This window comes from Pseudorasbora parva, chromosome 13, assembly GCF_024679245.1.
Source record: "Pseudorasbora parva isolate DD20220531a chromosome 13, ASM2467924v1, whole genome shotgun sequence".
NCBI lineage: Eukaryota > Metazoa > Chordata > Actinopteri > Cypriniformes > Gobionidae > Pseudorasbora > Pseudorasbora parva.
Window position 1 is genome coordinate 42938526 of NC_090184.1, and position 7782 is coordinate 42946307.

Sequence of the window (7782 nt, forward strand, 5' to 3'; positions counted from 1 at the left end):
TGCGTAGTTGACCTACCTAATTAAGTGGCCAGTTAGTGTACATAACATGGTATTTGCAGTGCTTCATGGAATATTGTTATTTTCATGATATATGTCTAAAAAAAGGACAATATTACCATGGTACTGTGCTAGTGTTCACCCATGACGCCTCACTGTTGGCTGTATATTGCAGGTGAATGTCTTTCAGTTGAATTTCCTGCAGGTCCCAGAATCCTCCGTCTCTCATGGGTCTGAAGACATTAAAAACCGATCTGCGTATAACACCACTGTAACATCCAGACATGAAACGCTACCTCAAGAGCATGATGGGAATTGCTACAAAGACTCTACATGTTTCATTCAAATCAACATAACTGCGGCGTTCCTCTCGAGACGGAAGTACATCACACACACCCGGCAGATTGGGATGTGTTTTTATACAAATATCTCACAGCAGAAGAGATGTGAGCGGAGCTGCGAGCGATTATCTGACATCAGCCTTCATGAATCTCTTTAATATCTCAATAGTTTCTCCTTCACAGCAGCAATGAGATTACATTCAAAACAAACTGAGACTTTTCTTTAAGTCTTCTACTTTTCTCCTGAGAAAAAGATTGCTGTGATCTTACCTGTGTTGAACAAAAGGTCTCGACAATGCAAACTCTGCTCAGATTTACCAAGATGCCAATTAAAAGTCAGAGATCTCTCTGTAAACTCAAACATTTCTCATTTAATCCAAATCCACATTCATTTCATAGATTCGTTTGTGTTTTTATTTCTCCACAGGACTTTGAGGAGAAACATCTAAGACGGGTAAAATTCCAGAGCATTTAAGTTATTTTAGTATTATGTATAATTTTATAGTATTAATCAATATTTTTGAGTGAGCTTTTAATTTTATTTTTTAATTTTAGTAAAAAAAATTGCAATTTAATAGTTTTTTTCATTTTTATTAGTTTTTGTTGTTTTTTAAAGTATATTTTTAGCTTTATTTTATTTTAGTAATTGTCGTTCAACTTATTTTATTTTAGCTACCTACCATTTATATTTTTTATTCGCTTTATTTTAAAAATGACTTTTTTTTTTATTTAACGATAACAACACTCTTCTGTGCTACAAAATGGTCACCATCAAATCTTGGAGAGTTTCTTAGAGAAAATCCTTTCTCAAGGAGAAATCCAGTTTGAAACTATTTGTTTTTGTTGGACAAGACTTGTTATTCATAGTACACTACTGAAAAAAACATCTGATCAAACGCAATTTGAGTTTTAGTAGTCAAATATAGTGGATTTGCATGAACCCCATTAACATTGAAACCATATAAATACAATGATGCCTCATTAGAGGCTGTTTCTATGGGCCGCTACACATAAGCCATCCTCCATTTTGAAATGGTCAAAGCTGGTCCATCAACCCTCAAGAGCAAGTTGACTGAGCGCCTGCAACCATAGTTAGACGTAGGTATGAATAACTTTATCTGCAGTAGATTTCAACAGATGATTTTGCTAAACTAACACAATACAACAAGACGAAGGCGTCAGCTAACACATTATTAAAAAGTTACCATAGTTAAAAAAATAAAAAAACGAATATTGAGTTACATGTAAAAACACAAACCAACACATGTCATTTCTTCTGGAGAGGGTTCCTACTTATTTTCCATTCCAATTGCATACTTTTTCAGACCATATTTATGATAAATTGTTAACTATAACCTATTCCACTGCCATCTTACGATGAAGAAAATGAGAGCATGGAAGCCCATGAAATATTAGAGAAAATGTGTCTTTCCTTAGGGTTGTACCTGTAATATCAAGGTCTAATGTCCAATTTAAGGCACCCTCTGTGGTGAAGGAGAAACCATGACATGAAATGAGCTGATGGCGCAATACACTGTGTGCTTTGCCCTATTTACAAAATTCAAGGGCCTATAAAAAAGACTAGTACTGTAAAAAAGTGTCCAAAATTTGGCTTTACTTAGGGTAGTACCTCTAATACTAATGTCCAATTTAAGCCATTCACTGTGGTAACGGAGAAACCATGACACGAAATGAGCCAATACGGCTTTGTGCATTGTCCTATTTGCGAAGTTCAAAGGTCTACTATAAAAAAAGCATGATACTGTAAAAAAGTGTCTAAAATTTGCCGTTTCTTTGGGTAACTTTAATATTAAGGTCTAATGTCCAATTTAAGGCATCCTCTGTGGTGAAGGAGATGACATGAAATGGGCTGATGGCACAATATGGCTTTGTACATTGCCCTATTTGCTAAGTTCAAGGGTCTATGCAAAAGACTGTTACTGTGAAAAAGTGTTCAAAATTTGTTTTTCTTTGGGGCAGTATAATCTACAATCAGTAAAGAATCAGCTTTTCTGCTATACAAAACTAAATGGAGGCAATAGTCTGGAAATGCAAATATTTTTTTGCATCATTGTGAGTGACGGCACGCTGACCACTCCAAGATGGCGGGAGCGGTCGATCTACCTATACATATCTATGGTTGAAACATCATTCAGTCCCCATGTTTTCCTGCTTTTGTGTTTTTGTATCTCCTCCACAGGTCATAGCTGGGGCTGGCGGGTATGAATGTTCAGATGCCTCCGTCTTCATTTCCATTTCCACACTTGTCCTCTTTCATCACGGAGCCAGTAGCCATTTACCTCCAAACATCACTTGAGTTTTCCCAGAGGAGCTCCGTCACAGGACCACAGAGCCTCGCTTTGATCATCACAAAGACCCCAGAGTCTCTCAGGGGGACAGGTCTCTCTTTCTCTCTTTCTTCAAATCTCTATTTTTCCCCTGAGCAACGCTCGTCTCGAAGGACGAAAAAGGGCCGTGGTGGTGAACAGTGAGGCAAAAGCGCTTTCTCCCAAGTAACAAACTACACAGTTCTACTTCTCTCTTCATCACAGTTTTGGTAAAGGTTTAGGAAAATGTGTGTCACAGTATGTCTTTGTTCAACATCATACACTTATAATGTTCCCACTTATAAAGTTAATCATGGTGTTTTGCACCCAAAACAATCATATTTATATAATCATTTTCTATCCACTTTCTGAACTTTTGATGCCATTGACATGCAAATGGAGGCGTTGTGTCCCCGTGACCTCGTTTTATAGTACACAAAGATTTTGTAAAAATTATTTTGGTAAGATATTTATTAAAGGGGACTGAACTGCATTTATTATTTTATAATATTTACTGGCGGGCACAAAATTGTCAAAATTATGAAATAAAAGGCAGTTTTCTTCCCTGAATTTAGCCTTTGGTTTGAACACTGTTGTGAAGGGATGTGTCAGCTGTGAGGTTTCAGTGTAACGCCCACTACTTTGATTGGCTGATCTTTCCATATTAAATAGCTAAATATTACATGAGGAACTCTCTTGAAAACTTTTAGCACGTTTTTATTACTATATTTCTCAGTCATATACCCTATTACCCCAAGACTGGTTTCTAACTGAATCTAAGACAATGAGACGTTAAACCGAGGTCCTGAATCTGTGTGTGGTCATTCAAAATCCCAGGATGTCCTTCGATTTGCTAGGTTAAATTTCGCTAGGTTAACTAATCGTGAAAAGTGTTGATTATCTCATTATATTTAAATTTATAGAATTATATTTAGATCGTGGCATGAAAGGTTGCAGTGATAAACACTAGCCGGTCACAGACACGTTGAATGCGTGATCTCGTCATTGAAAATTGATTTCTGCACATTAATGAATGCTTTCATCATAACTAACAGTGCAAACACAATGAAAATAATTTGTTGATTATTATGGGAGTTTTTGCACGAGTCCAGTCACTGATTTGTTTGAATGACAGCTCCAGCGATTGTAAAGGGAGCGTTCTTTGATTGCTTTCTATATATCATTTAATCCGTTTAAATAAAAGATTATTTTCATCCTACCAAGAGAAACCATGGGAATTTAAGTGTTCCGTTAATGATTTGATTTACTGACACAGACAAAGAACATCTGACTGTACATCAGGGTTCCTCAAACTCGGTCCTGAAGGGCCACTGTCCTGCAGAGTTTAGCTCCAACCCTGATCAAACACACCTCAACAAGCTCATCAAGGTATTCGGGATCACTAGAAAATCACAGGAAGGTGGGTTTGATGAGGGTTGAGCTAAACTCTGCAGGACAGTGGCCCTTCAGGACCGAGTTTGAGGAAACCTGCTGTACATAAAACATTAAATATCAGAAATCACTGATCACAGATCAGGTGTTAGAATTAACATGGTTAAAGGGTTAGTTCACCCAAAAATGAAAGTTATTTCAGTAACTACTCACCCTCATGTCACAATAATTGTACCAAGCGGCGAGAACAGTTTTTGTGCGCAAAAAAAATCTAAATAATGACTTTATCTGCCAAGATATTGTCTTCCGTGTAGGTCTCGGACGTGAACTCATGCGATAGCGGCGCTCCTCCTCTTCTGGGTCATGTATTCGCTATGATTTGAACGGCGGAGCGGCGTCATATTCTCGAATTCACGTCAATAATTTGGTGGATTATATCGTTATTTTGATTTTTGTGCGCACAATAACTATTTTCGTCGCATTGTAAAATGATTGTCCAGCCACTGTAATGAGATGGACTTTGTAATGTCGTCTTTAGTGCCTTTATGGGTCTTGTGAGCGGGTCAATGGAAATGTACTGAATGCCAATGGAGGCCTTTCTGAAGCCTTTCTCAGTTTTGGGTGAACTAACCCTTTAATCACGTTGTGGCATTACTGTCGAGTCCATATCATAAAAGTCTGTTTGAAAAGCCTGCGGCGAAATTGTGACCGATTTACCAAATAATCCACAGTGAAATCTACCGAATACAAATAAATAATGCTCAACTGAGACATTCACATTGTTGAGAATAAATAAACAGATTTCTAGCATTAGGATCCTTTGGAAGCTGATGTTATTTTAGTCCAGTGATCCTGTATCGCTCTTCTCTCCTCGTCATCTCACTAACACACCAGTGGGCGGGGCCAAAGTTACAATGATGAACACCTATAGGCATATTGCAACACATTCTCACACCCAACTTGTCACATATGGACGCTTGACCAGGACCCCTTGTCGTCACTTTTCAACGAACTGGGTGTACCTTTATCGTCAATTTTCGACGCGCTGGGTGCTCCATTCATTTCAATGAGAAACCTTTGGCGTCATACACAGATGCATTTAATTATTTGCCTTTGTAAAAGCAGACATGATTTTATTAATATTTAAAGGCTACTTTTATATTTTGGAGCAACTAACCCAACTCCTACCCTAAACCTACCCACATCTTAACAATATAAAACACATACCAGGCAAATAAATGTACAGTCACAAGTAATTATTGCAAAATCTGACCAAAACAGTATAAAAGTATTAACTCATGATGCATTCCAAGTCTTCTGAAGTCATACGATATCTTCATGTGAAGAACAGAGTTGATCTTGATGTTTTAATCGCTGAAATGATGATCCCGCACGAGAGCCAATGACATTTTACAATCAATGCTGACGTAATGACGCAATCGGTCACAAGACACACAAGAGCCAATGCAATCTCACTATGAAATCTGAAGTACGGGCAGCAATATTTGAAATTTGATATGTTTGTTGATGATCTTCGACGGATGGAGATGCTGGTCGCTTTTGGGGATTTTCTTCATGCAAATCAATCGTTTGGCCTCGGAAAACTTGTATTATTTAACTTTTTTGAATAACTCGTGGATGCAGACGTATGTTATATCCTGTGTTTGATATCATGTTCACACAAATGGGTAGGTTTAGGGATGGGGTGGGGTTGGGTTACATGTTAAAGTGTGTCTAAATAGCGTAAATAAAATAAATGTAAATGAAATCATGTTAAAATGTGTCTAAATAGCGTAAATAAAATAAATGTAAATTAAATTATGCTTGCTGATTAATAAATTTAACCTTGACGATATTATTCCCATTCCCAGTGCGTCTGTGTATGACGCCAAAGGTTTCTCATTGAAATGAATGGAGCACCCAGCGAGTCGAAATTTGACATTAAAGGTACGCCCAGTTCGTTGAAAAGTGACGACAAGGGGTCCTGGTCAAGCGTCCATATGTGACGAGTTGGGTGTGAGAATGTGTTGCATATTCCACAATGAGGCATTTTCTGTGCTTCAGTTCTGAAACGCACAGTATATTTTGTAAAGTATGATGACCTCTTATATGACGAGCTCAAGAAAAAAAAATTGTTTTCAATTCATGACCTCTAATATTTTTGAAAGAATTCTCTTCTGCTCACCAAGGCTAAATTATGAAAGTAAAACCAGTAAATATTGTGAAATATTTTGTCACAATTTTAAAAAAAATTGTTATTCCTGTGATCAAAGCTGAATTTTCAGCATCCTTACTCCAGTCTTCAATGTCACATGATTCTTCACAAATAATTGTAATATGATGAATTGCCGCTCTAGAAACATTTAATACATGTTTGATTTATGGATTCTTGGATTCCTTAATTTTATGTACACAAAGAATGGAAATTTCCTAAATTCCCCTTTATTTCATTAGTCCATGCAGAGACGTCAGCTGTTAATGCTCTCAAGGCCTTCCGACGGTAATCAACATTAATTTCACACTGAATGAGCATGGAATTGTTACCAAACTACAAATCCAATTTGTCCAATATAATCAGTCCATGTAGAGCCTCCTAATTGCCATGCGTTTAGTGTTTCCTCTAATCAGTAATTGACTGACAATAGAATATCAGTCTCGCAGTTTCAGTTGTGATCAGGGGACTGTGTTAAACTTGTTATTGAGTCTTTACACTCCTATGAATCTAAGTATCATTTAGTCTGATATGCTGACAGATATTGTGATGGGCTTTATGACAGATTGTTTCTTAATTTTAGTGATTGGACTTGCTTGGCCACTGCGATTTCTACCTCTTCCTCTGTTCACACAGATCAGTTTTGTAAATAAACAGCAACAACAACAAAAAAACATCACAGTCTGACATTTTGTAATTCTGACATGTTAAATAATTAAAATGTAATTAATTGTGCACTACTGATGTCACCAGTGTGAATAATGCATGTGATATGTCATTTACATTCTGCCGTGAATTATAGTAGTTTACGAGTTCCATGCATTATAAGTTGCATTAGACAGGAAATTGTTGAAATTGTTTTAAAAGTCCCAGTGAACCAGAAGTAGCAAGTGAGTTTCCTTCAGTGCTGTGACGTATTTCCAAGTGAAACGGATATTGAACAGAGGGCAGGTTTTGACTTCAGCGCTCTTCTCTCCATCGATCCCTCATAGCAGACTAACGGATGGAGGGGAGCGGTTACGCATTTTAAAACCTAAGCTGACAAACTGCTGCCATTTGAGAAGGAACGCCGTTTCCAGGCCAGAAGTTACTTTTCAGATTTTAATTAAAGGTGCACAACTTTCCGTCCGCTAGAGGTCGCTTATTGAAAACAAATGTGTAATTTGATGACGCAAAGTTTGAGCGCAGCATCTTGGGACATGTGGTCTTCACCTCACAGCCGGTAGAAAATAGCACTCGGGCAGAAATCCCGTTCATGGATGCGGTTATTAACGTTACTGTAGTGTGAAGCAGAGCAGGACCGAGTGTTGAGGAGCTGAGCACGGCCGCTGGAGCGATTGTTAAAGAAATACCTGCCTCGCGAGAACTGGGACTTTTATTATCACGGTACGGGACACATTCGCTGGGCGGCTGCACTGATACGCTCTTCCGGTTATGATTATGAGGTAATGCAGCTCTGTTTATCATATTAGATACATTTAAGTGTGTTGTAAATGATGTTATTGACATTACT